Here is a 27827-nt window from a genome sequence, read left to right as displayed (position 1 = left end):
AGGAGAGGGTTATATGTGTGTGCCTGGTTGGGAGTGGAGGTGGCAGTGGCAACCCAAGAGTGACAGAGAGTGGGCATGAGCCCCGCACCTGGCTGGAACCATGAGGAACCTGCAGCTGGCAGGGGAGGGGGAGTGGGGCAGCCTGTGCGTGAAGCAACTCTGTGGCAAGACTGAAGATGCAAAGCAAGGTTCACACCCCAAGGGTCCCAGGGGCCCCAGAATGTATGGGCAATGACTGGACAGGCAGCAGCATAAAGGCAACACTGTTGTAGCTGCAGGCAGACATGTTGGCAGCCAGACTGACCATGTGGGATGAGCCCTTCATGCCCGTGGCTGCCTGGGTTGGCTCAGAGGTGCCTGGAGGCCAGCAGCTGCCAACCACAGGAGCTCATGTGCCCACAGCCACAGTCACCCCTCCCCCCACCCAGCTGGACAAGCAGGTGGACCTGGCTCTTCCCATGGGTTTCAAGAGGAACTTTGACTGTCTTCTGTTTAACCTGTAAGTAATAAACTCACTGGTCAGGGAGGGCTTGAACCATGAACTGGGGAGAAGCCCCTGTTCATTCCCCCAACTCCCTGATCATTACCCCCAGCCGCCATGGCTTCTCCCGGGGCTGCCGGCTCAAGCTGCAGTGAGGCAGGCAGTGATGGCAGCCCTGAGAGAAGCCACAGATGCTGGAGAGAATGATCAGGGAGCTGAGGGAATGATTGGGAGCTTGGGGATCAAATTGGGAACTGGGGAATCAAACCAGAGCTGGGGGAAATGATCAGGGGCTAGGGGAATGAACAAGGGCTTCCCTCCAGCTCCTGGTTTGATTCCCCAGTTCCCTGTTCAATCCCCCAGTTCCCTGATCATTCTGTGAGGGGAGGAGGAAGCCACGGGAGTAGCTGGACAACCCATGGCTTCTTCTGGGGCTGCCGGCTCAAGATGGGGCTCGTCTGGCTGCTCCTCAAGCTGCTCCTGCCAGCACTGCCTGCCTGTATAGTCTGTGTCTAATTTCAGTCTCCTTACTGGACATCTTTCTATTTCTTCTAATTCTCCCTTGTACTATTTGTTGATGGAAAATATTTTGGCTTTTGATGGACTTCTGACCCAGAGCCATGAGCTTGCACTAATTTTGCATGGGCCTCTGCATCCATAACTGTGAAGAGGGACGGACAATAAATAAAATAGGGAAAGAGATTGAACAGTGAGAGGACATAAGGACAGTGGGAGAACGCCGTTTCCGGAGCTGCTGCTCCTTTAAGATTGAAAAACCCCAGAAGGGGTGGCACGGCACGCAGAGGGAATCCAGAGCGAGGAACGGCTCCAAAGAGGAGAAGCTGGAGAGTGCTGCAGGGACTGGAGAACCCCTGGAACCAGGCCTGAACAGAGGAGAAGCCTTGACTGGACCCCAGTGAGCAAGTTCATTTAAAAGAGAGAGAGAGAGAGAGAGAGAGAGAGTTCTATGCAAGGGAAAGGAGTGTTGGCCGAAACAGTGAGAAGAAAGGAAGGGTGACCGCTATTCAGGTCACAGCGAAAGCTGAGTTTATGGTTTTGCCTTGTTTTCATTTGTTTGGATATTGAATGGGACTGAGCTCAATATGGGGTGTTAGACGAGAAAGAGCCTGAGTGACAGCTGTCCCCTCACCCTTAAAGAAAAGAAGCAGGAGGGTCCCAAGAGACTTAGTAAGACAAGATCTTGACTGTAGATTGGGGGAATAATTAAAAATAAATTAATTAATCAATCAATCAATTAATTAATTAATTAAAAATGAATAAAAATAATAGAATTGTTCAACTCAGATAAGACTCTGATTCAACTGATGACCTAAATTTTGGGTATTGTCTGAGAGAGACACCAGAGAGGTAATAACACAGATAAAAATCTACGTAGATTGCCAACATTCTACTGCGGAAGTAACACCTCCCAACTGATAACATCAAAAGTAATCAAGACATGGCAGGCGAGAGTCAGACTATACCGCAGGAGCCCCTAGACAGGCAATCTGAGAAATAAGGGATAGAATAAGACCCTCAAACCTAAGCAGTAACATCACAATAACATATCCCACTGACTTCAAGTATATCACATACAATTTAGGATTTTAGTTAGCATTTATTAAACACAACTTGTCATGCATGAACTGCAGACAGAAGCTCCCCTTGCATTACTTCCCATCTCAAAATAACTCCACATACCCCTGACAGAATGGAATTGGCACTTGTATCCCTATTACTTAAAAAGGCAAAGTGTCAGGTTAAAAATCGAAGTTTAAAATAAATGGCTTCCCTGTGTTCAACAGGGCTATGTGAAGCTTTGGTCTGTGATTTGATTCGGAGAAGATTCGGCCTGATTCAGAGGCCGAATCTCCAAATCCAAATCAAATCAGGAGAAGACAAAAAACCTCCGAATCAATTTGAAGGCTCTGAATTGATTCAGAAATTATTCGGAAAATATTTGGAGATTTGGACAGCAGTTTTTCAGGGGAATAGAAACTAAGAAGAGGGAGAGGGAGCGGGGGTGGGAAAGACTGACATCTCTAGCTGGCCAGTGACTGTGATCTTTCCCTGAGTCCCCTTCCAATCACAGTGCTCTTGGGGAGGGATGTAGAAACAGCACACAAGCCTCCATCTGCAGGCTTTCTGTGCCTTTTGTGAGCTGTTTCTGCCTGAGCAACAGTGTCTGAAAAGTACTGGACTGGTTTGTCTTCCTACCCAGTCAGTCTCCTGCTACTTTTTGTTCTTGGAAAGGACTGGATATAGCTTACTAACTGGAATCCCTCTACTTATCCCAAACTATTTCTTTCAATTTATATTTGTTCGGGGGAGGGGGGGAGGCAACACTTTTTAAAAATAAAGCTGTGTTTTCCCTGGCAGTGCTTCCCCATCACTGTGCAGGGAAGCACATACATTACCCACGCTCATACATATACATCACAGAAGAGGAAGTCAGATATTATTACAACACAGAAGAATTCAGACATTCACAGAAGAAAAAGAAGAGATTATATATAGTTATTAAGATTATATATAAATATTAATATTAGCTATAGTTACATACAGACTAAAGACAACACAGAAGAAGTTACATAGATTCAGATTAACACAACACAGAAGTCAGAGAGTCAAAGAAGAAGAGATCAGATTATATATGGTTATTATTATTAGTTATAGTTACAATCAGACTACAGACAACACAGAAGTCAGAGAGAAGACAAAGATGAAGATGAAGATGAAGGATAATGATAAGAGATATTATTTTAGGTACACGCACAACAGTAAACACAGCACAGAAGAAGTCAGATACAGTCATACATTAGAGAAGACAACAATATATATAATTAGTTAGTTACACACACAGACACATTTTCTAGCACAGGAAAGAATAATATAAAGCATGCTGCAAAGTCAGGTGCCAGGTCTTCTGGCCTGGGAAGGAGAGGTGCTAGAGGGGTAGAGGGAGAGATAGAGCTGCACGTTCCCCCCGCCCATCCCCCAAACATAGACACATCCTCTTTCCTGGCAGCCACGAGTCTTCTGCTGCCAGTGGAAGCAAGGAGGTGGAAGCAGTACCTGTCCCTGCACCTGAACCACCTCCCCTAACTCCAGAAATAGGCACCAGCAGCAGAATGACGGTCTCCTCCACCCCAATTTCATCTCCCAGCATGAGCCTCCCACTGCCAGAGGAGGAGCTGGAGCTGGAACCAGGGGACCTGAGCGCCCTAGCTAAAGAAATTCTGGGGACCAAGGAGGAATCTGAGTTTGTGTTCCACACCCATCAAAGTTCCCCTAGATCCAGGTCCCTTTGTCAGGAAGACACCTCAAAGAAGGTTGTGGAGGCAAGTGGCTCATTTGAGTCAGCTCCTCATGTTGTTGTGCCTCTGCCTGCTGAGGATGGGGATAAGGCAGGATCCCCACCCTCAACCCAGAAGTGGGGGAGTAGTGTATTGTGGGATCATTTTGAGGTGGCAGATGAACCCAAGTATGCTACCTGCCAGCACTACCAAAGACAGATCAGTCAGGGCAAGGAGGTGAAACACTTCACTACCACAGCAATGCTGCTGCATCTAAGGAGGCAGCACCCGCTTGCCCCTCTTCCTCCTCAGCCTGGCACCAGAGGGAGCATGCCCAAAGGGAAATCCCCCACTTGCTCCAAAGACACCATCCCCCCAAAGCAGAGGCAGGCCACCCCGGAGCAGTCGGGGAAAGCCACAGGCAAAGGGGGCTGCTTTGCAAGGGCAAGCAAGATCACCCAGAACACTGGGGAGATGCTTGCTCTGGATGGCCAGCCCTTCTCCTTAGTTGAGCAGCCAGGGTTCAGGTGACTCATGGCACTATCTTACCAAGTGCCCACACATACCACCTTTAGCAGGCCAGTGGTGCCCTCCCTGTATCAGGCATGCAGGGAGTACTTGAGGGAGGAGCTGTACAAGGCAGGACCGCAGGTAGCCTTGCACTTTACCTCTGACATCTGGAGCAGCTGGGGTGGAGATCACACCTACTTCTCCCTCACACGGCACTGGTGCGACCAGTCAGGCCATCAGTGGGCTCTCCTTCAAGCCGAGGTGATGGATGAGTCCCACATGGCAAGGGAGATCATGATGGCCATGAACTGCTTGGTGCAGGGGTGGCTCATTGGGCAGGGCAAGCTCACCCACAGGTTCACGGTCACCGACAATGGGGCCAATATGGTCAAGGTCATCCATGATGCCAACTTCGTTGGCATCCCCTGTGTAGCACACAAGCTGCACCTCATAGTCAGGGACACCTTGGAGTGGGACAGGGCTGCTGGTGATGGCGCCGTCACTATGACCCAGCTGATTTCAAAATGCAGGAAGGTAGTGAGCTACTTCCACTGCGGGAGAAACAAGCAGATCTGAGCATCCCACAGCACAAAATCATGCAGGATATGGAGACTCAGTGGAACTCTGTATACCTGATGCTGGAAAGGCTGGTGGAGCAACAGAAGGCCATCCATGAGATGGCCTTGCTCAGGGAGATTGGGATCAGTGGTCCCCTTAACAGAGTTGAGTGGGATACCATCTCTCAGATCTTGGTGGTCCTTGAGCCCTTCCATGAGACAACCAAGACCCTCAGTGCTGGTGATGCCCTCTTTAGCCAGGTGATCCCCATAGTGAGGGAACTTGAGAACCAAATGGAGACGTTTCAGGGGATTAATGCTCCTGACTGGGGCAAGACACTATCACCAGACATGCAGGTACTGGTGAGGCAGCTGAAGGAGGGCATCAGGAGACAGCTCGATCCCTTGCAGTCCAGTATGGTCCACATGCTGGTGGGCATGTATGACCCGAGGGTGAAGGGGAGCATGTGCACTGGCAGCACTAAAACCCCCAATCACTGGACACAGGTGCTGGTCAACAGAGTCAGGGAGGCAGAAGGGCAGAGGCAAGGGTATGTGGAAGAGGGGGATCCACTTTCCCATGCCAGCACTCTCAGCATCAGCACCAACCAGTCTCCTCCATGACAGCCACTACCAACGTGGGCCAAGGGCATGGCTTCAATGTTGGGATCCAGACGCACCAGACCCCAGCCTTGGGCAGGTAGCTCCAAGGCTCCAGTGGCTACCTATCTCACTGAGGATGTGGAGCCACTGGACTGTGACCCCTTGGCCTACTGGGCAAGCCGCAACCAGATGTGGCAGGATCTGGCCACGGTTGCCCAGGAACACCTGTCCTGTTCACCAACCAGTGTTCTGAGTGAGAAAGTGTTCAGCATTGCTGGGGATGTTGTGACACCCCACCACACCTGATTGGATCCTGGTTTGGTGGAGCAGCTGATGTTCCTAAAGATGAACTTCCCGCTGCTGGGGTCCCCCAAGCTGCACCTGCACATGGAGTGAGTGCCACCCTCTTCACTCTGTTTGCACCTATTTCCTTTTTTTTTTAACCAGTTAATGCCCCACCCACAGAGCTGGAGAGGGCACTCACTGCATCACCAGCCAGAAGAACATGTCCCTGCTGAGCTTCCGTGCCAGGACGAACATGGAGGTATGGGCTGGGGCTACAGGAAAGGAGGAGACCCCAGGCCCTGGACATGACCACTAAAACTGCTTTCTGCCACACTACAACTTGCTGGACATCTGATTCCCCAGGTACTTCTCCACTTTTACCTGCACTGCTACATCCCCCTTGCTCCCACCACCCCCCTCCCCCCAACCTGTCCCTCGACCCCTGATGCCTCCATTTCCATTTCTACTGACTGGCTTTCTTGCCTGCATTGTGTGCCGTAAATCTGGCTTCTTTACTATTCCTTCCATCCAGGAACAGCACACACATACCAACGGCAGGTGCTTCCTTAGCCTGATGAAGGGTTTTTCAACCTGAAAGCTTGCTAAGATATATTTCTCTAACTATTCAGTTGGTCTACTAAAAGATACCAAATTGAGCCAAAGGACCTTGTCTGCCAGTGCCGTATCCTTAGACCAACACCCCTAGAACCTGTCCCTGGTCAACTGACCAGAAGGACACAGGGCCCTGGGCACATCTAAGCCCCAGGGCTGGGGCTGGCAGGGAGAGTTCTCAGGAAGCTACTAGAGAAAATGCTCCTGCAGGAAAGGAAAGAAAGGCTCTGTGACAGTTTGGCTTCCTGAGAGGCTGCTGGTGCTAGTGTGCTACAGTGCACTGCTTACTTACCTATTGTTATTTAAAATGGTGGACCAGGCTGAGGTGGTAGAGGAGGAAGAAGCTTCATAGGGGCACACTACAGTGTCGTGTAAAGGCTCCAGCACCAGTGAGGGCGCGCCTTAACACACACACAGTGTCACGCATGTCACAAGTATTGCTTATCACTTTATCACTTTAGAACTTCTGGGTTTAAGTGTGCCTCATTGTCAAGAATGTGCCCTTTTCAAAATACTTCTTTTTTGATGAACTAAAAAGCAAGGTCTTATATATTATACATAATCCTCTTTTTAAACAAGGCAGACTTCTACACGAAAAGATACTAAAACAGTAAACATTGATTTTCTTGACCGATGGTACACCTCATGCTACACAAACCACTCAAGCATCTGCCTGTTACCACAAGCTATTCCTTTTGTGAAAAAGTAAAGTGCCATTATGTGCTATCAGTTGCAGATTGCAAATATTTAAAAGAAATAAATTTCTCAAAATGAAAGGTACCTTCTTTGGTTTTTAAAAAAAGTGTTTACTTTAGGTCTATGCACACTCCTAGCACCTGTACTTTTCAATTGTTGGTTTGCCAAGATCACTGTGGTTTTCTTGCTGTTTTTTATAATTATTTATTGCAAGTAAAGTATCTAGTGAAGATGTAGGGCATTTTCTGCTGAAAAGCCAGGCATGAATATATTTTAAAAACTCCAGCTCCTAATATGGCTTTCATGTATACGGGTACACTGAACTGATACATGTCTGATTATAAAACAAGACCATGTATTGGAGAAGACTGGCACTGTCTTTTGTATCTCATTATCCTATTAGTCTTGTTCTTTAAGTCCTGGGGTTGATACAAACAATACGTTGCTCAATGATAACCATAATGTACATATTTGTACGGCAACAAAATACTTCAGGACATGAATGTGGGACAGGTTGAACAGTACTGAGCACATTTTTGGTGCTTTACAGAAAATAAGTATTATCACTGCAAAATAAAAGATCCTAGCTATTAGCTAATGAAAAAAATCAGGCCCCCAGTCTAGCTTCACAAACCTCAAATATAAAAATCTCTTAGGCTGTTTACATAGTAATTATCCTCATATGCTTTGAAATGAATAACCAAACTATGCTACCAATAAAAAATACCTCAAATATGGAGGATAATTTGGAAACTGACATCCTGTCTGCCACCTAAAAACGATGACACGTTGATTTACAACAAAGAAAAATTGTAAGACCACATATTCAATATCTAAACTACAGCATTAAGCTTCTATTTGGCTCATTTTCTGCTTTTTATTATTTGGGTGAAGGAATCATAATTCAATTACTTAATGATTTATTACAAAACACTTTGCCCACACAAGATTTTTCAGTATGTAAACACCATACTATTACACTATCTACTATTACAGGCCTACCATTTCAGATTTCATTAGCCAAGAAAGCCAGGTTTATTTGTAATAAAGTTAAGCCCTTCCAACCACTGACCATGGAAACCAGATTTTGAAATAATTCAGATTTGTGTTTCTGTTCTTTCTAATTAAGGGTAATATCGGGAAGGACAGACAGTGGGTAGCATTGTTCAAGCACCATGGATTTAAGCAAGAAAATCTGATTATCAGCTCATGTCAGAAACCAAGCAATAATGCAGCTTAGCATTCGTTTGGGCTTTTTCTTTAGCCAAAAGATAATTACTGTTCGTTAAGTCTTACGTAAGTGTATCTAATATCTATGGTCCTAAAAATTATGAATAGTAAAAGCACACAATAGGCAAAGAAGAATTACTGTATTTATTATTTAACTTGGGCTGTTCTATCTTGATAATTTCATTAGCCAGGAAAGTTAAACTTAATGTCATACTATAATTTCTTAAAGGCCAAAAAGTTAAACATCAATTCTCATGCAACTTATATCAGAAGTTGCATTTTTTATCAACACACAAAAGCCTTATTAAAGTAGCCCTAAGAACCCAGTCCTGCTGCCCTTACTCAAACAAAAACTGACACTGACCTTAGTTAAAGTTGTCATGTCCAAGGAAATCCTGAAGGATTTGGCCCTGTTGGCATAAATTTGAGTACTGATCAATGCTTTCAACTTTGCTTGACTTCATTCTGTAGATTCAGGCCTCGTTTTTTTAAAAATAAACTGTCATAACCATGAAACGTTAAATCAAAATCTGCTGCTGCCCTGTTTCTGGGTATTAGATCACTTATTAAAGACATGTTCATGAAATGATGCAAGAGCACTGGTTGTTGTTGCTGTTGTTATTTTATATAGTAACTAATGAAACAGAAATGGGCATTGAGGAAACTATGCAACAGCTGCAGTTTCTTCTAACTAACCTCTTGTAAAAGCCTCATAAATGAGTCCCTGTGACCATCTCTCTGGAAAATTTGATGAAAAATAGAAACTAAATATCAGTAATGTTTCCTTTTTGGTTTTAGTCTCCCTGACTGTGTAAGGTGCTGTCTCGGTTGGAAGAAGGGTGTGTGGAGAGAAGGGGTGCGTGCAAGAGTCATATCATTCAACTGACATGCTACTGTATCTTTAATTTGACTTCAACAAATCACATGTGTACTACTCCATTTGGGTGTATGTATGTACACATGTATGTGCTTAAAATAATAATTCAATATTCAGACTGGATATTGAATAAAACTTAGGGAGGTAGGGAGAGTTTGGGGACCGTATTCCCTCTTCCTCCTAACTTTAAGGTGTCTGCATCAGAGGAATTCACTAATGCACATATCCTAACATCCAGCCTCTTATGAAGCCACAAAGTGGAGACCTGCCTAGCGATATCTCTGAACCACCTGGCAAGCCTCATGACAAATAAATTCAAAGTCAACCCTAGCCATCTGTATTGTCTCAAAAGTCCTTTCCCAAAGTCAAATACTACCTGTGAAAAAAATGACGTTTACTAAACCACCCCTCTACCCAAATTCTATATAGCAGTTTATGCTAGGTGAAATGAGTGATTAGGTAAAATGCACAGTAGAAATGAAAGCAAGACTGTTACAGGTAGAAAGAAAACAAGCAATTTGAAACAGACATTGGATGCCCTCTCTAATAGGAAATAATTTGCAACTACCCAGATTAAACAAACAAAAAGTATCAAATAGAGTTAATCTACATTTAAGTTTATTCAAGGAATTTTTTTTTAGAAGATTGTGTGAAATGTATTCTTTTTCTCCAAGAAACTCTATTACCAACTAAAATATAGTGTGATGGTCTGATACAGGGGTGAATCCAGGGGGGCAACTTGTGACACAGTTGCACCCCTCTTTGGTTCCTTCTCCACCCGAATTTTAAAACCAAACACCTGGCAGTGGCAGCAACATTTCTGTTCAGGCAGAAGTCACCTAACTTCAAGTCTTACTATAATACACCTGATTCCTTCTAAACTCTTCATTCTACAGGTATTAACAACTAGGTGTGTGCAAAGCGGGCAGTATTTGATTCGGATTTGGATTCAGCCCAATTTGGGGGACAGTGATTCGCTTCACTGATTCGGATCACTGTCCCAGTTTGATTCAGGCGAACCTCAATCTGAAGATTCGATTCTGATTTGTAGAATCAGCAATTCAACCATAGACACAGCTTTATGTTTTTTTCTACATACCTCAAGGTACCAGGTATGGCTCATGAATACTGAGATGGTGGGGCAGATGGAGCACCCCATGGAGCATGTGGGGGACATCTCCCCCCCCGCACCCCCCGAGCTTGGTGATTGGCCACAGGGGGGGACTCTGGGTGCCCCCCCCCAGACCCAGGAGGCACCAGTCATCAAGCCAGGGAAGGGGGGGTCTCACCTCGCACTCAGTGGCAGACACAGAAGTGGACCAGAAGTACTTCTGGTCCACTTCCAGGTCTGCCACCGAGCGCAAGGGTGACCCCCCTCCCTGTGTCCCCATGGGACACTCCATCCAGCCCACCATCTCAGCATTCACAAGCTGAGCCTTGTACCTTGAGGTATGTAGAAAAAATATATAAAGTTGTGTCTATGGCCGAATCGTTGAATCTCTCCAAATCGATTCAGAAGCTTCTGATTCAATTCGGAGAGTTTAATGGGTCTCCTGATTCAATTCAGATTCAGGGATTTGGCCACTGAATCGGGCCGAATCTCCTCTGAATCGAATCAGTGACCAAAGCTTTGCACAGCCCTATTACCTATTAACAACCTTTCTCCTTTTTAATGGTCATGCTATTCCATTAATTAAGCTACCCTTTCTTCTGCAATTCTGCTGTCTGTTAGCTGCTCCTGGTAATGTAGCTCCTATTTCACAGCCCCGTGTTTGACTGTAGCTAAAACATTAACTAATATGTGGAAACCTTAATTCAGGTAATCATCAACTCAGGTATGGAAATAACTTTAGTGAAGCATTAGATGCACTGTCAAGATGCTCAGGAAGCCTAGATTGTGTTCTATAGACTGCTAGGGTCAAATAACCCCAACAAGGTGTACTTCTAGTCTCCTTTTGAAGATCTCCAGGGTAGGTGCCTGAACCATCCCCACTGGGAGTCTATTCCAGTCTGGCCACACAAACCATGAAGAAGTCCATCCTTATATCTAGTCTGAAACCTTCTTCTAGGAGGTTATAACTGTTGCTCTGATAAGAGAGATGGATATTTCATTCTAATGACTGCAGAACTAATTAAACAACACACTTTGATTATTTTTTCCTACTTAGTTGTATTTTTACACATAATATAGCAAATGAATGTGCATGTTAATAAAGTTATATTTGTTTTTTGCTTCAATCTTAAACTGAATATTATAGCTCTGGGGTCCTAGCATATTAATAAAGTGTCTAATTTCTTTTTAACTGGAGAAAAAATATGTACTGTGTTCTGTGATGAGGCACTGCACCATCTGCACCCCACTTTTCAAAAGTCTCAATCTGCCCAGTGCCTGATCCTTCAGAATCATCCACAAATATATTTTAAGGACAGAGGGGCTGCTCATTTCAGAAAATAGTAACTAAATTTACTATATATTTAATACTGTGTAATCCAATTTTCAGAAAAAAAATTATAATACAATTAAAGTAGCTGAGATCTGGTCTCTACATCATTATTCAAAATATTCCTACAGGTCTTAATTCCACAGAACACTTAAACAAATGCTTAAAGACTTTGCAGTATTCAAACTCTATAACTTTTATCCTAAAAGCCAAAAAGCTAAGACAAGTTATAGGCCTTTTTTCTTCGAGTTATGCAATATAAACAGGCTATAAACTAATTTGAACAAGATGATCAATGGAGATGCAAAAATAATGAGCTTATTGCTTGCCCCTTTATGACAATTCCATTTTATAAGCCAATGACATGTAGTAGTGATTACGAGATTAAGATCTCTTTTGGAAAAAGGAATTCAGAAAAAAATAGTTTATCATTATGTGCATTCAATATAATCATAACATTTATATTAGGGGAAAATACATATGTCTACTGGTAATTAAGAGAAAAAATATTAAGCTGTAACCTAAGTAAGACAAAGTATTCGAAGATAACACAATATTGTGCAAGAACTAGAAGATAGGTCACAAAGAGAAATAACCATGAAATATGTCCTTCTGTTCAGTACTAATAGTTTTTGTGGTCAGAAGGGACCGATTCTAATTATCCAATCTGACTTTCTGAATACTCGAGTCACAAATGTGAGTATTTTTAAAGAAGTGAATGAGGACAACAAAATAATTCACAATCATTTTGCCTTTAAGAAGACCTGTTCTAAGTTTAGGAGCAATAGGTCTCTGACAGAATATGGTTCCTCACAAAAGAACTAGCTCAGGGGTGCTCAATTTTTTGATGCCATGGGCTGAATGAGCATTGCAAAGCCAGTCCACAAACAGATTATGGCCCTGCACCACCTCCCTCAGCCCCACACCCCTGAATGAGGGCCTCATGTTGCTTTCTGTGGCCTTGTGCCACCAGATTGGGGCCCTGTGTTGCTTTCCTGGGTCCACACTACCTCCACTTGGCCCCATACTACCTCCAGCTTGTGTCTGCGTACCCAGATCAGGCCCCAGGCCACCATTGCATACTGACCTAGCATGCTGTCAAGCCTGTGGGGTTCCCCATGGGTCTAGAAATTTGGCAGCAGGGAAGTGGCAACTGCTGTCACTGCTTCACTGCTACCAAATTTTCAGACATGTGGAGACCTCTGCAGGCCGGATGGCATGGTTCCATAGGCCAAATTTGGCCTGTAGGCTGGGGGTTGAGCACCCCTGGACTAGGTGAAGCATCAGAGAAACATATCAAATGGAGATGGAGAAAAAGCTTTTACTGCATTTACCTGAATCCAAGTATTTTAAGATAACACCTGGACTACAGCATTGGTGAGGCATCTATATTAGGACTTCTAATCATATTTAGAAGTGATTTTGATAAAGCAGCTAAACATACTGCTTTAGGGTTGTTGGTTGTAGCCATGTTGGTCTACGGACATAGGCAGACAAGGTTCTTCGGGTAAATGTGACACCTTTTATTAGACCAACTAAATAGTCTGAAAAATTGTTCTTTGTCATCTTTCAGGCACAAATGCCCCTCTTCAGGCATATAGAGAGTCTACTGGCAAAGAACAATTTTTCGAACTATTTAGTTGGTCTAATTGTGGAAGCACACCTTTGGGGGCTTGCTACTTTAAGGGCTGGAGCAGGCAATCAGCAGATGCCTGATTATGGTGGACATTTTAAAACTAAGGTCAGCCAGGCAGAGCCAGCAGAGTGTCGCTTGCAACCGAGGGAGCAACGTTATCTGGCTGAGCTGAGGTTCACAACATCCTGGAGGTAAGGGCAGAAGCTAGGGGGATGGCTTGGAGGCTCCTGTTCCTGGGCATGACCTAAAACTGCACCCTGCCAGTGTAAGGAGGCCTGGAGGGGCTGCCGGTGGTGTGGCAGTCTCCATGTAAATACCAGGACCACTCACCTCCCCAGGGAAAGGCAGGTCAGGGCACCTTAATAACCCCTAGCCCCCATCTTCAGGTGGGTTACTTCTGGCAAGCGGGACCACGTATGGCCAAGGACACTTGAGCCCACAGGTGATTGAGACCCCAGAGGCCCCAGCAGGGGATAGAGGTGTAGCCCCAGAGAGGGGGCAGGTGTATAGCCCTAGAGAAGAGGGTGGGGTTCTGTGGCTCTGCACAGAGTAGGGTGGAATGGAAGGAGGCCTGAAGGACAGTTCCATGGGTGCTCTGAGTAGGGCCAAACTGGGAGTAAGCCTGAAGGCCAGTGCAAGGGCCAGCCCCAGTAGTTGGTTGTGAGGATGATGAGAAGCCCCCAGGGTGGGGCGTGGTATAGAGGCCCTAAAGTGGGCATAGTAGGAACCCCATGTTTGGGGCAGAGGCCAAGGTATATTCGTGGATGCCTGAGGCTGTATTTTGGGCCAGAGGCTGAGTGGGTCGGGGCTCAGCTAGAGAGCGAGGGGCAAGTCCTGAACCCGGTAAGTCCTCCATCACTAGGAGGCAGAATGTGGGTTGAAAGTAAGATCTTAGGTTTGAGCACAATGACCTGCTGCTCCAGGGAGGGAGTCAGAGTCCATGCAAGACCCTGGAGCATCAGTCATGGTGTGGGCTACAGATATAAATGTGGATGCCATCTGTGAGGCATGGGCTGCAGTGTGGGGCAGTTTAGAGCCTCAGATAGTGCCCCCTGTCATCGGGGCATGTAATGGGTAGTCTCCAGCATTATACCACCAGAAAAGGGAACAGCAAAGCCATCACCTAGCTTACTCTATAACCATATCGATTCCTCACCCTCCAAAGAAATAGATTATGTGAGTTTGAAACCCCTGAAAGTGAAGAAGGCCAAAATCCAATCCTTTAACCACTTGACAATGGGGCAAAAGATGGGTGCCACCAACAGTCCCAGAAGCCTTTTCCCAAGCCATTATGTGGCAATGCCCAAAAGTGAGACAAGTTGGTTTGAATCGCAAGTAAAAATAGATGTCTCATGGATAGGGAAAGTCAGATGCCTAAGTCACTGAGTAGGGATACCAGGCACTTATCCAGGTCAAAATGAATGGATCTCTGCAGAAAGAAGCCCAATATTTAGATATCTCAAAGCCTAAGTGTAGGCTCTAGGAAAAAAGTTTGAAAATTACCCTATGTCTCCACTCTCCAACATAGTCAGAGGAAGAAGACAGTAGACATGCAATATTATTGTTCATACTAAGCTAAACAATGACACATTCTGTATCTTAGGGTCATTTTCTACAGTATACTTCAGCTACTCATGAGCAATTCAAGACCTTCATCCAAAAATTGCTACCTGGAATAACACAGTAATCCATATCAAGCTTTTTAAAAATTGTTTTAGCTTCTACTTTGTAAGACACAGTTTGGAGAGGAGGTGAGCAGCCAACAGTGGTGAAAGAACAGGTTAGAACTAGAAAGGCTGAATGTGTACAAGTCTATGGGGCTGGATGCAGTGCATCTGAGGGTGCTGAGAGAGTTGGCTGATGTGATTGCAGAGCTACTGGCCATTATCTTTGAAAACTCATGGCAACTGGGATAGGCCCAGAAAAGGGCAAATATAGTGCTCGTATTTGGGAAAGGTAAAAAGGAGGATCTGGGGAACTACAGACTGGTCAGCTTCACCTCAGTTCCTAGAAAAATCATGGAGCAGATCTGCTTGGGGAATAGTAGATACACTGGAGGGTAGAGCTAGGATTCAGAGAGACCTAGAAAAATTGAAAGATTGAACCAAAAGAAATCTCATGAGGTTCAATAAGGACAAGTGCAAAATCCTGCACTTAAGACAGAACAATCCCATGCACCAGTACAGGCTGGAGACCATCTGGCTGGGCAGCAGCTCTGCAGAAAAGGACCTGGGGGTTACAGTGGACAATAAGCTGAATATGAACCAGCAGTGTGCCCTTCTTGCAAAGAAAGCTAATGGCTTATTGGGCTGAATTAGTAGGAGCATTGCCAGCAGATTGAGGGAAGTGATTATTCCCCTCTATTTGGCCACAGCTGAAGTACTGTGTCCAGTTTTGGGGCCCCGACTACAGAAAGGATGTGGACCAATTCAAAAGAGTCCAGCAGAGAACAACAAAAATGGTTAGAGGACTGGGGCACATGACCTACGAGGAAAGGCTAAAGGAAATTATCTTATTTAGTCTGGAGAAGAGAAGACAGAGAGGATTTGTAGGTGCCTGCCACTTTAGAGGCCTGAGCCAAGCTGCCATCAGGTGCCTGATTGCAGCAGCCATTTTAGATCCCTGGCTGCCTATATAACCAGATCAGCTCCCTGCTGGCAGGGAAGGCAGTAATATCACCTGGCTGCAAGGCTGCTGGTATCATCCTGGAGGTAAGGGCAGGAGCTGTAGGGGATGGTTAGGAGGCTCCTGGTCCTGGGCATGACTGAAAATGGGTCTTATTCAACCTGGAGGGATGTGGGCAGTGGGGTTCCCTAGGGCTCAGTCCTTGGGCCTGCACTATTCAACATCTTCATCAGTGACTTAGGCAAGGGGGTAGAAAGCACCCTGTTCAAGTTTGCAGATGACACTAAGATGCGGGGGGAAGTGGGTATGCTAGTAGGAAGGAACAGGCTGCAAGCGGATCTAGACAGGTTACAGGGGTGAGCTGAAGAGAACAAGATGGGATTCAACACTGACAAGTGCAGGGTAATGCACCTGGGGAGGAAGAACCAGTGGCACACCTACAGGCTGGGGAACTCCCTTCTCGCCAGTGTTGAGACAGAAAGGATCTTGGCGTCATCATTGATGCCACAATGAACATGGGCTAACAGTGTGGGGACGCGGTCAGGAAGGCCAACCATACCTTGTCGTGCATCCACAGATGCATCTCAAGCAGGTCCAAGGAGGTGATCCTCTCCCTCTATGCAACACTGGTCAGGCCGCAGCTGGAGTACTGCATCCAGTTCTGGGTGCCGCACTTCAGGAGGGATGTGGCCAATATGGAGAGGGTCCAAAGGAGGGCCACTTGCATGATCAGGGGTCAGCAAGGCAGGCCCTATGAGGAGAGGCTGAGGGACCTGAGCCTGTTCAGCCTCCAAAAGAGAAGGCTGAGAGGGGATCTAGTAGCAGTCTACAAACTAGTCAAGGGGGACCAGCAGGCATTGGGAGAGTCCCTGTTCCCCTGAGCAATCCTGGGAGTTACCAGAAACAACAGACACAAGTTAGCGGAGGGTAGTTTCAGGCTAGACATTAGGAAGCGCTATTTCACTATCAGGGCGGCTAGGACCTGGAACCAACTTCCAAAAGAAGCGGTGCTGGCTCCTACCCTGGGGGTCTTTAAAAGGAGGCTGGACGAACATCTGGCCGGGGTCGTTTGACCCCAGTACTCTTTCCTGCCACAGCAGGGGGTTGGACTAGATAATCACCTCAGGTCCCTTCCGACCCTACCAACTATGAAAACTTCACCCTGCCGGGAGAGGGTGGCCTGGTGGGTCTCTCAGTGGCATGGGAGCCCCCAGGAAATTCCAGGCCAGTGACCACCCTGGTGAAAGGCAAGTAGGGGCACCTTAACCCCAGCCCTCACTTTCTGGTGGGTAGAGAGCAACATCAGTGGCCAAGGACAATGACCTGGTGCTCCAGGAGGAGAGTGAGAGTCCCCATGAGACCCTGGAGCACCAGTCATGGTGTGTACAAAAAATAACATCAAGGGAGGAGTAGAGGCCAGATAAGCTTCTGGAAGTGTCTGAGCCAGTTGGGGAGAGACCCTGCGGGGCCAGGCACACTCCCAGGAGCACCTGAGCTGGGAATGGGGAACCCCACTCCATAAGTGCAGGCAGGAGACAAAGACTCTGCTGAGGGACTCGGCTGGTCAATGCTGGGGCCAGGACCTAAGGGTCAAAAGGGCCAGGGGCCCACCACGAGGGACGCCTACGATGAGTGCAGAAGCTCGGGGTCCTAACTGGGCCTGAGATGGGGCCAGGGCTTACAGAAGGCAAAGGTCCCTACTGTTGGGGGCCACAGCTAATGGGTGAAGGCAAGGGTTCAGTAACTGTTTGAGATGCCATCTGCAAAGCTTGGTCTATGGTATAGGGGTGGAATGGAGTTGTGGATAACCCCCTAATATTGGGGTGCAACAATGGACAGCCTCCCACCTTAGTTAACAACTCTTATTAATTACCAACAAGGCATGGTGGGCAAAACAGGCAAGGGGCATGCCCAGAGGCAGGTGTGGGAGCTAGCTGCGGCTAGCGAGGGATGCCCACCTTGTCACAGGATTAAATTCAGCTCCCCAAAGGGTGGTTCCAAAGAGGACAAAGTTAGACTGTTCTCATTGGTGCCAGATGACAGAACAAGGAGCAATGGTCTCAAGTTCCAGCAGTAGAAGTTTAGGTTAGATATTAGGAAAAAATATCTTGCTAGGAGGGTAGTAAAACATGGGAACAGGTTACCCAGAGAGGTTATGGACATTCCATCCTTAAAGGTTTTTAAGGCCTGGCTAGATAAAGCCTTGGTTGGGACGATTTAGTTGGGGCTGGTCCTGCTTTGAGCAGGGGGTTGGACTAAATGACCTCCTGTGGTCCCTTCCAACCCTAATTTTCTATGATTCTATGATTTGTAATGTGCCTATCACCACATTACCTATGGTCCCTGATCCATCACAGACTTGGGCATGAGGATAACTTTGATCATGTGAGTAGTCCCACTAAGGTCAATGGGACCATATATGCTTAAGCACTGGCAGAGTCTAGTCCTAGGAGAGAAGGTCAGTGGCAAGGAATCTTGGAGGACTGAAATGGTATTTGGCATAATCAAAGGTATTTTGTAGATATACAGTCCTTCTCAATATACAAATGCTTGACTACCTATAATTGTAAATATGCCTTCCTATCATTATTACTATTATGATAATATCACCATTAATAACATAAAAGTCATTCATCTAAAAATTAACTAAATGTCTGCTTTCTTAAGCAAACACTTACCATTTTAAAGTGCCTCATTGTTTCTTTAAAGAGTACAAATAAAGATAATAAAATGCTGTGTCAAAACTACTGGCACTGCATGTTTAAACACCTGCTTCTCTTCATCAGTCCTTCATAACATTGTTAAACAATAATTACATGTTCTGAGGAATAATGAGGAAAAATGCTGTAATTGGTCATGAAAGGGTTTGTGCTAATATTATGAGTAAGGTATTAATAAAAATAGTGTTTTCATGAAAGAAAACATACCTTTGCATATGCACACCTCAAGAAAAATAGCAGAGGAAATTCACTGCAAGTAAATGGATGCAAGTATGCAGCATTCCATATCACATGGCTTGCCTCTTAATATATTTATAATAAATTAATTTTGGAGTTTATATAAAAATCAGTGCTCCATTCCTGTGACAATTCTATTGTCTTTTATATTGAATCACAGCTTTTTTTTAGAAAGTTTGTTGTGGTAGCATTTTGTTACAGTAATTATTTTCTGTCATGCTGACCAATATCATCTTATTGTTTGCTTGTAATCCCCCCCATCTGCCTGTATCCATCTGCTGTTCTTTATATGCCACCCAGATGACAAGCTGTTCCATGCATGACCATCATTTTGTGTGTACAGCACCATGCACAGTGGAATCCAGATCCATATATTATTGTTGTCCCTAGATGCTGCTACAACAACAACAATTTAAGTATAGGTGAGTTTCATTTTTTCTTTTAATCATCCTTTTTGATATCTCAAACTTTTTTTAAAAAAGGTTTCTTTGGAGAAACTTTCTACAGAAATTGTCTATGCTTTGTCTGAGCTTGGTCTCAGCAAGTCAAATATTGTAGAAAATAAGTACTCAGCAAACATGCACACAAGAGAAAAACAGACATGTTTTATGATGCATGCTAATCTCTTTTAATCACTTTCAATAAACATTTGTGCAAGTGAATGTCTATGCACAAAAATAACTGCAGAAATAGAAGAAAAAAATACAGAAAGAGAGAGGATTGTGGTATTCTTGAGAATTAGTATTTATGCTTGTAGGTACCAAAAGAATATTGCCTAGTACCACCAGAAACAGTTCTGACATGTGATGTCACTGCCAGCATATTTTTATAGAAACCACTTGTATTTTTGTTGAAGCCATTTGTGTTCTTGGCATATTCTTTGCTCCTGCTCATACCACATACCATGACATAGTGCAAAAAGTGAGATCCAAACCCAAAACTAATGGTTGCACCAGCACAGGACATGCCCAAGTACTTAAATCAGAAGTGTTCAAACAGCCATCTGGATAGTACCTTGTGGGGTTTGGAGACAAACTACTAATAGCAAAGGCTCAGTGAAAGTCATGATGTGCAGCCTGGAGGCATTCCTATTACTGATATACAGCAGCGTGAACTGTCTGTCAAATCACTTTAAATAATAAACAGTTAAATCAAAATCAAAGATGATAGATAATACATGAACACTTAAAAGGGCCAAATTCCGACAATGTTTTGATATAAAGTTGTTCATTCAGCTGTAATCTTAGTCCAAAGACTCTTTATTTTTTGGAAATCTTAGCAAAAAAAATCTATTTTTTCATAGGTATGAATACTGTAACATGGAAATTCACACCCATACGTTATACCATAGTTCAAAGGGCAGGTATAGACATTACATTTAAATTGGTCTACGTGAACATAGATCCATCTAAACCCATAACCATACAGAAGTATGATGCATGTAGACCAGTCTAAAAATGGTGCAAGTGGTCTAAGATCTGGTGCATGGTACACTCAATTCCAATCAATTCAAGTTAAACCAATGCATCCAGCTTCTGTACAGTTTCTCTCAAGTTAGATAACTATCCTCCAGCATCCCAGCCTGTGTTGCCCACCCTGGCAGGGAAGCGTACTAGCACTCAGCCTATGCTCACCTGCTCTGGCCCAGCACCCAGCAGGCCCCACCCCTGGGCTGTCCCGGTGCCGAGCAAGCACAGCCCCTCTCCTCAACTCCACATCCTGCCTCCTGTCAACCTCAGGCAGGCAGCAGGGGGAAGGGAGGTGTCTGTGTCCCCTGACTGAGCCCCAGGACCTGGGCATCTGAATCTCCTGGCATGTCCCCATGCCCCCAACACCCTGTCATGAAGCAGGGTACCCATGAGGTACACACAGATGTAAACACTGAGCCCAGGAGAACCCTAGCACACTCAGGCACATTCCCAAAGACCCTGACGCTGGCACCCGCGCACCCAGCCAAGGACCCTCATGCCCCCGCACTCAGAAACAGCCCTAGGGACCCCAACCCTGGTAAACCTATACCAGATTTCAGAAGCAAGAGCCGGGCACCCTGTGACCTGGACCCCAGCATAGAAACCAGACTCCCCAACCAACCCACACCCAAGCAGGAGCTGGCAAGGGCAGCCTGCCTCTGGTGGGTTGGGATGGTGGGGGCCAAAACATTGATACTGGGCATGCATGGAGGTGATCCTGTGACCTCCACAGCTTGCCAACTGCTGGCCGGTACCCAAAACCAAGTGCACCTGGGGCACTGCAAGGGTTTTCCTGGCCTGTAGCTACAGGGTCCTGGAGTACTAAGGCAGGAGGAGATGGAGGGCATCCAAGCCAGAGCAAGCAGGAAACTCCAGGAACAGGTGGGCCATGGCTAGCTGCCTCAGTGTTACAGGTAGATAAGGTAGAGAAATTTCCAAGCCACAGCATGGGACATAGCCAGAATCATGGTGCATCTGCTGGAAGCCCTTAGAAAGTTTAAGGTCATGGGGGTAGCCTGGCCAGCAACGCCCTGGTCACTCTAGAGCAGGGACTACACCCAGATGGAGTGAGGGAGCCATGCACTGGGTCCCAAACCTATGCTTACCCACCGTTTCTTCCATCCATCCACCCTTCCAACCATCCACCCCTTGCAGAAGGATCCTTACTCACTTGCAGATGCCAAGACCCCACAGGCACTATTGCTGACCATGGAAGAACACGTCCCATCCTCCTCCAGTACCCAAACCAAGTCAAGTAACTGAGACTATGGGGAGATGAGGGATCTTGTAGCCATTTGGGGTGAGGAGACCTGGCACCATCTCTGCAAAGGGCACCACAACAGAGGCATGTTCAAGTGCACTGCCCAATATATGCAAGCACAGATCACAACAGGGACTGGGTGCAGTGCCGAACCAAGATGAAATGGATGAAGATCCAGTACAAGTGTCTACATGAAGTCAATAACAGTTCAGGGCTAGGAGGCAGAGCATGCCCTTCTACGAGGAGCTGTCCCACTTCCTCAGCATAGACAGAGCCATCACCATACTGCATACACATGGCACTACCACAGGAGGGGAGGACTCACCAGCAGGAATCCCACTGCAGGAAGAGGTGCAGAAAGGCCCTAGGACAAGCAAGTCATTGGGCAGCATGGGGCACAAGATCTGGTGGCAGTGGTGATCCCTAAGGACTCTGCCCCCTTGCTGCTGATCCCCATATCATCACAGGATCTGGGAATGAATTTACACGTGCAGCAAAACCTGAGCTCCCTTGACATCTTTTCAGGGCTTATCAAAATCATGGAGCCTAGCACACCAGAGCAGGGGGAAAGCTCCAACATCATGGATGCTGCAACTCAAAACATGAACCCCAAGACCTGACCCCAAGGCTGTGCACTCCATCTTGCAAGAGCCCCCATCTTGGTCCTCAACCCTGCTGACTGTGGCCAAACACACGGCCACCAGGACACCATTCCTGACACAGTTGCCACAGCTGTTCTGCTCCCACTCCTCTGACACCTTCTCGCTGCCCTGCTGCCAGATACACACAGCATCCCCCAGCCCCCCAGCTACCAGCACAGTGGCTGCAGCTACAGCACAACCCACAGCACCCATGGCCAGCCCTCCCCCAAGTTCTGATAAAGACTTTGGCACCAATTGAGGATGCTGTACTGCCCGGGAGAGTATGGCTGTACCCTGTTCCACGTGGTCATAACAGGGACCCAGGCACTGGGGGAAACATGAAACCTGTAGGGGAGAAGAAAGGGGGGAGGGTGGTTGGTGGCCTGTGCCTACAACCAGCAGTGCAGGTAGGTAGCAGCACAATGATGCCCTGCCAGCCCACAGCCCTCTGTACAAGCCTGTATCCAGAAGGTGGTCATTGGACCCACCCCATGACCTTTTCTCCCCCAACTCCTGAGGTTTAGTGGCTGTTACAAGCCATCCCTGCAGTCACAGCCATAGGCAACACATATGGCTTGGTCCTTGCCAGCACTTCTGGGGTCGGCTATCGGTCGGTGGGCCCCACCCCATCAGCAATCAGCTTCTGGGGGACCCCCCACCCCATTGGAGATTGGCTGCTTGGGCCCCCCCCAGCCAGCGATCGGCCACTCGTGCCCCCCACAGAGGCACCATTGCCCATGATCACAGCCTTCTCACAGGTCCTCATAACTGAGAAGCCCTGAATTGGGGATCCTGGTGCACAGATGGAAGGAGTGGGAGGCCAGTGAATGCCCCATCCTGACTGCTCAAAGCATAGGGATCCAGACCATAAATTGCTCAAGAGGTTCAGTCTTTCACCACTGGGCAGACCAGTTAACTGCACCCCTCCCTTCCCTTCCTCCCATCCTGGAGTGTAGCCAAGGCACCAAACCACCCCTTCCCCCCACCCCAGCTTTAAGCAGTTAGCAGCCCATCTCCCATTCTCATAGGCAGATTAACAAATGGGCCTGCCAGGCCCAGGCCCAGGGGCCACTACCAATCAGGCTCCTCAGGATCCTCATCAGCAGGGCAGTGAAAGCCGGGTAAACTTGAGACTGTTTTTGTCTCCCAGCAGTAGCTCCCTATAGGTACGTGTAATAGGGGCCAGGCAGGGAGCTAGATGGATTCATGGCAAGGAGGGGTGGGGGAAGAGGGGCTGCCTCAGAGTAATCGAGAGTGGGGGAGGGGGAAGTTCCTGTGAGGGTAACGTGTGTCTAGGTGTGCATGTGTCCATCTCTGTGTGCATATGTGTGCACATCTGTGTGTGTATGCATCTGTGTGTGTGTGCATGCATGCAAGTCTGCATCTAAACATGTGTCTGTGTGTGCACATCTGTGTGTGCTTCTGTGTGTGCACATGCATCTATGTGTGCATGCATCTGTGTGTGTGTGTGCGCATGTGTATGTGTTCATGGCAGGGAGAGTGTGTTTGTGTCTGTGGCCATGTGTAGAGAGTGAGTGAGAATAGAGTGCACACTTGTCTGAGCGTGCCTATGTGTGCGTATGTACATTTGGCCATGGCTGGGGGACACGAAGCAAGGGGAAGAGGTGGGCATGTGCCCCTGCACCCGTAGCCCAGCGGGGTCCACCCGGTCTCCCCTGCCAGCACCAAAAGGGGCCCCTCCCCATACTGCAGCCCAGCTCCCATAGGAGGAGGGGGCCTTCAATTCTGTGTTTGCCCAGGGCCCCAGTATATCTTAATCCACCTCTGCCCATTCTGTAGGAACACAAATTTGCCTCATTCACACCTCCCTGCCCTATCTCCCAGGGCCATGCTCAGCTGCTGGGAGAAGCTGCTCAGAGCACTGGTGCTGAAACATTCCCCTAGGGCTCTTTTCAAAGCCCCAATACAGGGTGCAGGGAAGGGTCCATATGTGATGGGGGTTGGGGGAGTGGTTGACCACACCCAGAAGCCAATCAGGGGTGGCCCAGGTGCTCCACAGTGCTCAATAGTCTTTGGCAGCCTGGGGAGCCTGCAGAGCATGCTGGGAGACATGTAGGAGCGCCCCCTGCCTGCAAGCTGCCTGTGTACCCACCCCCCAAGGGTGAACATATAGCCTGATCTAAACTAGGCCGCTTAGAGAAAACTGCATAACTTTAAAACTCCCAGGTTTTGAACATGTATATGGCCAAAATGTCTGAACTAAGGTCCAAAACTCAGGAGAACTGGGGCAGTGAGGTTTGTATGGCCACCCTTTTCTGAACTTTATTAAATAAAACAGTTCCTACAAACTATTGATTACTGGACCCACTAAATTAAAGCTATGGTTAAAATCTGAGGCCCTCTCTGCCTCAGCTTCTCCATCTGTAAAAATGGTATAATGATACTTATCCCTTCCTTTGTACTGTACTTTAGGTACTATGGTTAAGGACACAGGGAAGTGTTAAGTATTATTATTATCTAGACATGTTAAAATATCAAATTATAACCCCAGGGACTGCTAGATGCCCCAGTCTGGTTATGTCCCTCACTCGTTATTACACTGTTATAGTGTTTGATCAAGCATTACTAAACAGCATGTTTTTACAGTCTTGGCAGATGAATGCTGCAAGTCTCCAGAGGAAAGCAGGAACTGGGACCAGCCTACTGACTGAGCAGCAGGGATTGATCATGTACTGTTACCACTCCAAAATGTCTGAAGATAAGCTGGTACATACAGTTTACCCTATCAGGCCCCAGCTGAGATGAGGATACTTTACAAAAGAGTAATTTGTGAAAGGGAGTGCCTCACAGTACCTGCCTGTTATTGGAATTTGTGTCACTTATACCTGAAGGGAAGATTACGCATTTTTTGCTATGAGTCTCATACTCTGCTATATATATTTTTTTTTCTTCACATCATATAAAATGAAGCAACCTCACATAATCCCAGCCTACAATTTCCTATCATTTTATTTTTATAAGTATGCTTTTCCCCTTGAAAAGAAATATTCTAGCCACATTACCATGAACTAGTTTTCCTGTCATTTCATCCTTATCAGAATGTTTTTCCTTAAGATGAGGCCTAAGAATCTGGCCCTTTCAATGCAACTCCTTATGTATCAACTGGGCATTTCACATACAAGACTAGGTTCTGTCAGGAAGTTTAAGGCCTAGTTTATATAACACAAGCGATAATGAAAATTGACCATAATGCATGCAATGCTAATCCTGACAGACTTTGAAGTTAGAGGACACTGCTAATCGACAAGGACCACTGGGACAAACTTAAGTAGGGGACAAGAGTTGTATGCATGCTTTTCTCTCCTCCAAACGCCCACTAGGTCCACAGGTGACACTATTAAGCTATGTTCCCTCTCTGTTTGAGGCATAAATTGCTTTAAACCTGAAAACGTGTTTGGAGCCTCCTCCAGCTGTCCATTTGTATCCTTTACTCTCACCCCAGTAGCCTCCTGGCACATGTACAGGCACCCTTTGTGAAAGAGCATGGTTTTAAAGGGGATATTTAGAATTTATGAGCAGAGAGAGAACACCCTTCAGTGGACAGCCATCACAAGAAAATACAGGCAATCTCTCATCAGTCATAAGCTGAGTCCAATGAGCTCCCACTGACTCAAAGCCCTGTGGATGAAGAATAGTTCATTACACAATTACATGCACTTAAACTTGCATGGTTTGACTCAGGGAAAAGGTGTTAACATGGGCCCAGCGAGCCAGACAGAATCCAAAAGGACTGGAGCCCTATAAACCTGGGATATGCACATTCTGAAAGTGCCTGTGCTCAAGTCTCCAAACTTCCACTCCACAGTGTCAAATATGGCCAGCTCAGTGGCAATTCCACCATTAGTTCCCCATCTGAGATAGCACTTGGTGACATCTCCAGTAGAGCTCATAATGAAAAAATACAAGATAATGCTGCACTGGTGGGGCGAATTCCCAAGCTATACGATATGTCAGAAAATATGGCATCTGTTTCTCAGTTCCAAAACCCTATCTTCACAGTTTATGCAAGGGTTTGTGCAGACTCTGCTCCGGAGAATGGAGTGCACCACATGGGTTCATTCTTCCTCTTCCATATACCGAGATCATGTTCAGCCTATTGCAGGTTCCCAAATAAGACTGTGGCTCTTCAAGAGTGGGGTTGGGAGCCCCACAGAAATTTAAGTATAGTAGTTGGGTACAAACCACTATGCTAACAAGTAGACACTGCTGTGATATGTCTATTTCCCGAGGCTACTCCTGATAGTGTGCAGGGGGCCCCCAGTAGAAAGATGTGGTAGAGATGGCTGCAGCACAAGTGGCACAGTGGCCTCTAGTGGCTGAGGAAGGAAGCTGTATTCAGGCAAAAAAAAATAACCCTGAACTCTTGTGCTTTCTTGTGAGATTACAAGAACCCACCAAAAATTGACCGAGAACAGTACACTCATGATATGGCAAGTGGCGATGACAATGAAGTTGTTTTCTGGTTAATCCAGCTTGCTGCATTCAAAGGGCTCTTTCCTTTTTTAAAAACAATTTTACAGACCCTATGCAGATTACAAAGTTAACTAAGCTATAGAGTCATATACTTCGTAGCTTTGGCAAGCAAAACACAGTTGTAGATACCAGAGAAACTTTCAGTTTCCCCACAAGCTATCTGTGTAACAGTCTGCTGTTTCACTCCATTTCAGTGATTACCTGCCATCCCTCTCCTCTTTCTAGGGGTTCCTTTCCCTGCCTTTCCCTGTCCTCTATACCAGTGTCCTTCATTGACCTCTCCCACACAAGGGACTCCACATGTCCTCCCCAATCAGCTCTTGTTCATTCAACCCTCTACCCCCTTTTTATTTCTTTTCTTTCTTTCTGAGAAATAAGTAATTCAGGGTGTCAACATTAAAGGATATCAGGAAAACAGGAGCTCTGAGATGGGAGTATTGTTAGACTGGAAGACCTGGATGGCTTCTATCAACTTGTTCTTTGATCAAGAGACACTACAGAGTTGGCTATAGCTCCTGGATCTGCTATCCAGAAGGAAGGCATTCCCCATTTACCCCATGTCACCATTCCAGTTTACTGATTTTCATCAAAATCAATGGTTTTGTTAATTGATGAGTAGGACATTCCCTGAAATTTCATAATCAATTGGATGTAAATGTTCAAAAGTTCTTGCATTACAGGCTAATAGAGAAATATAACCTGTGCATGAGACCTTGCATTACTTGGCAAACAAAAATTATTTAGTTCCAGCTACTGTAAGTAGGGAAGTTGGTAGTTCACACTGAAATCATAAGGATGGTCCTGAAGTCCTTCCACACACCACACTTACTGACTACTATGGAGGATTTTAAGATCTCATCTGCTGACATGAGTTTTTCAGGCACTGTAAGATGGAAAGGGGGAGGAGAAAACATACCCTATTTCCTCAAATACAAGATAAGGGGGGGAAAAGCTCCTTATCTTACCTTCACATACAAGGAAACCTCATTATCTTTGAACCTCTCTCTTTTAACTGCTGCTAAAAGCAGCATGTGCTTATAGTAATGGAACCCACCTATGCAGTTGCTTCAATGCAGCCAATACTGAGTGTGACTATAAAACACATGGCCCGGACAGGACAATCATGGTGATAGGAACTTTTTTTGTAGCCATTAAA

At 46.2% G+C, this 27827-nt stretch overlaps 1 protein-coding gene and 1 long non-coding RNA gene across 4 annotated transcripts in view; one reads left to right on the top strand and one right to left on the bottom strand.

Moving 5' to 3' along the window:
• Nucleotides 1-27827, bottom strand: part of LOC106737859 (uncharacterized) — a 283248-nt gene that overhangs the window by 229742 nt on the left and 25679 nt on the right. The gene's annotated exons all lie outside the window — the stretch shown is intronic.
• On the top strand, nt 15885-26314 carry LOC109283650 (uncharacterized). Of its 2 annotated transcripts, none has more exons than XR_009461340.1 (3): nt 15885-15935; nt 19107-19228; nt 24785-26314. It is a non-coding gene; the product is annotated as an uncharacterized LOC109283650 (long non-coding RNA). The 2 variants fall into 2 exon arrangements; XR_002090910.2 differs by lacking the exon at nt 24785-26314 and adding an exon at nt 21431-22783.

The sequence above is a fragment of the Alligator mississippiensis genome, chromosome 4 (genome assembly GCF_030867095.1).
Source record: "Alligator mississippiensis isolate rAllMis1 chromosome 4, rAllMis1, whole genome shotgun sequence".
NCBI lineage: Eukaryota > Metazoa > Chordata > Crocodylia > Alligatoridae > Alligator > Alligator mississippiensis.
The sequence above is the reverse complement of the archived record's forward strand: the minus strand, read 5'-3'. Positions and strand labels throughout refer to the sequence as shown.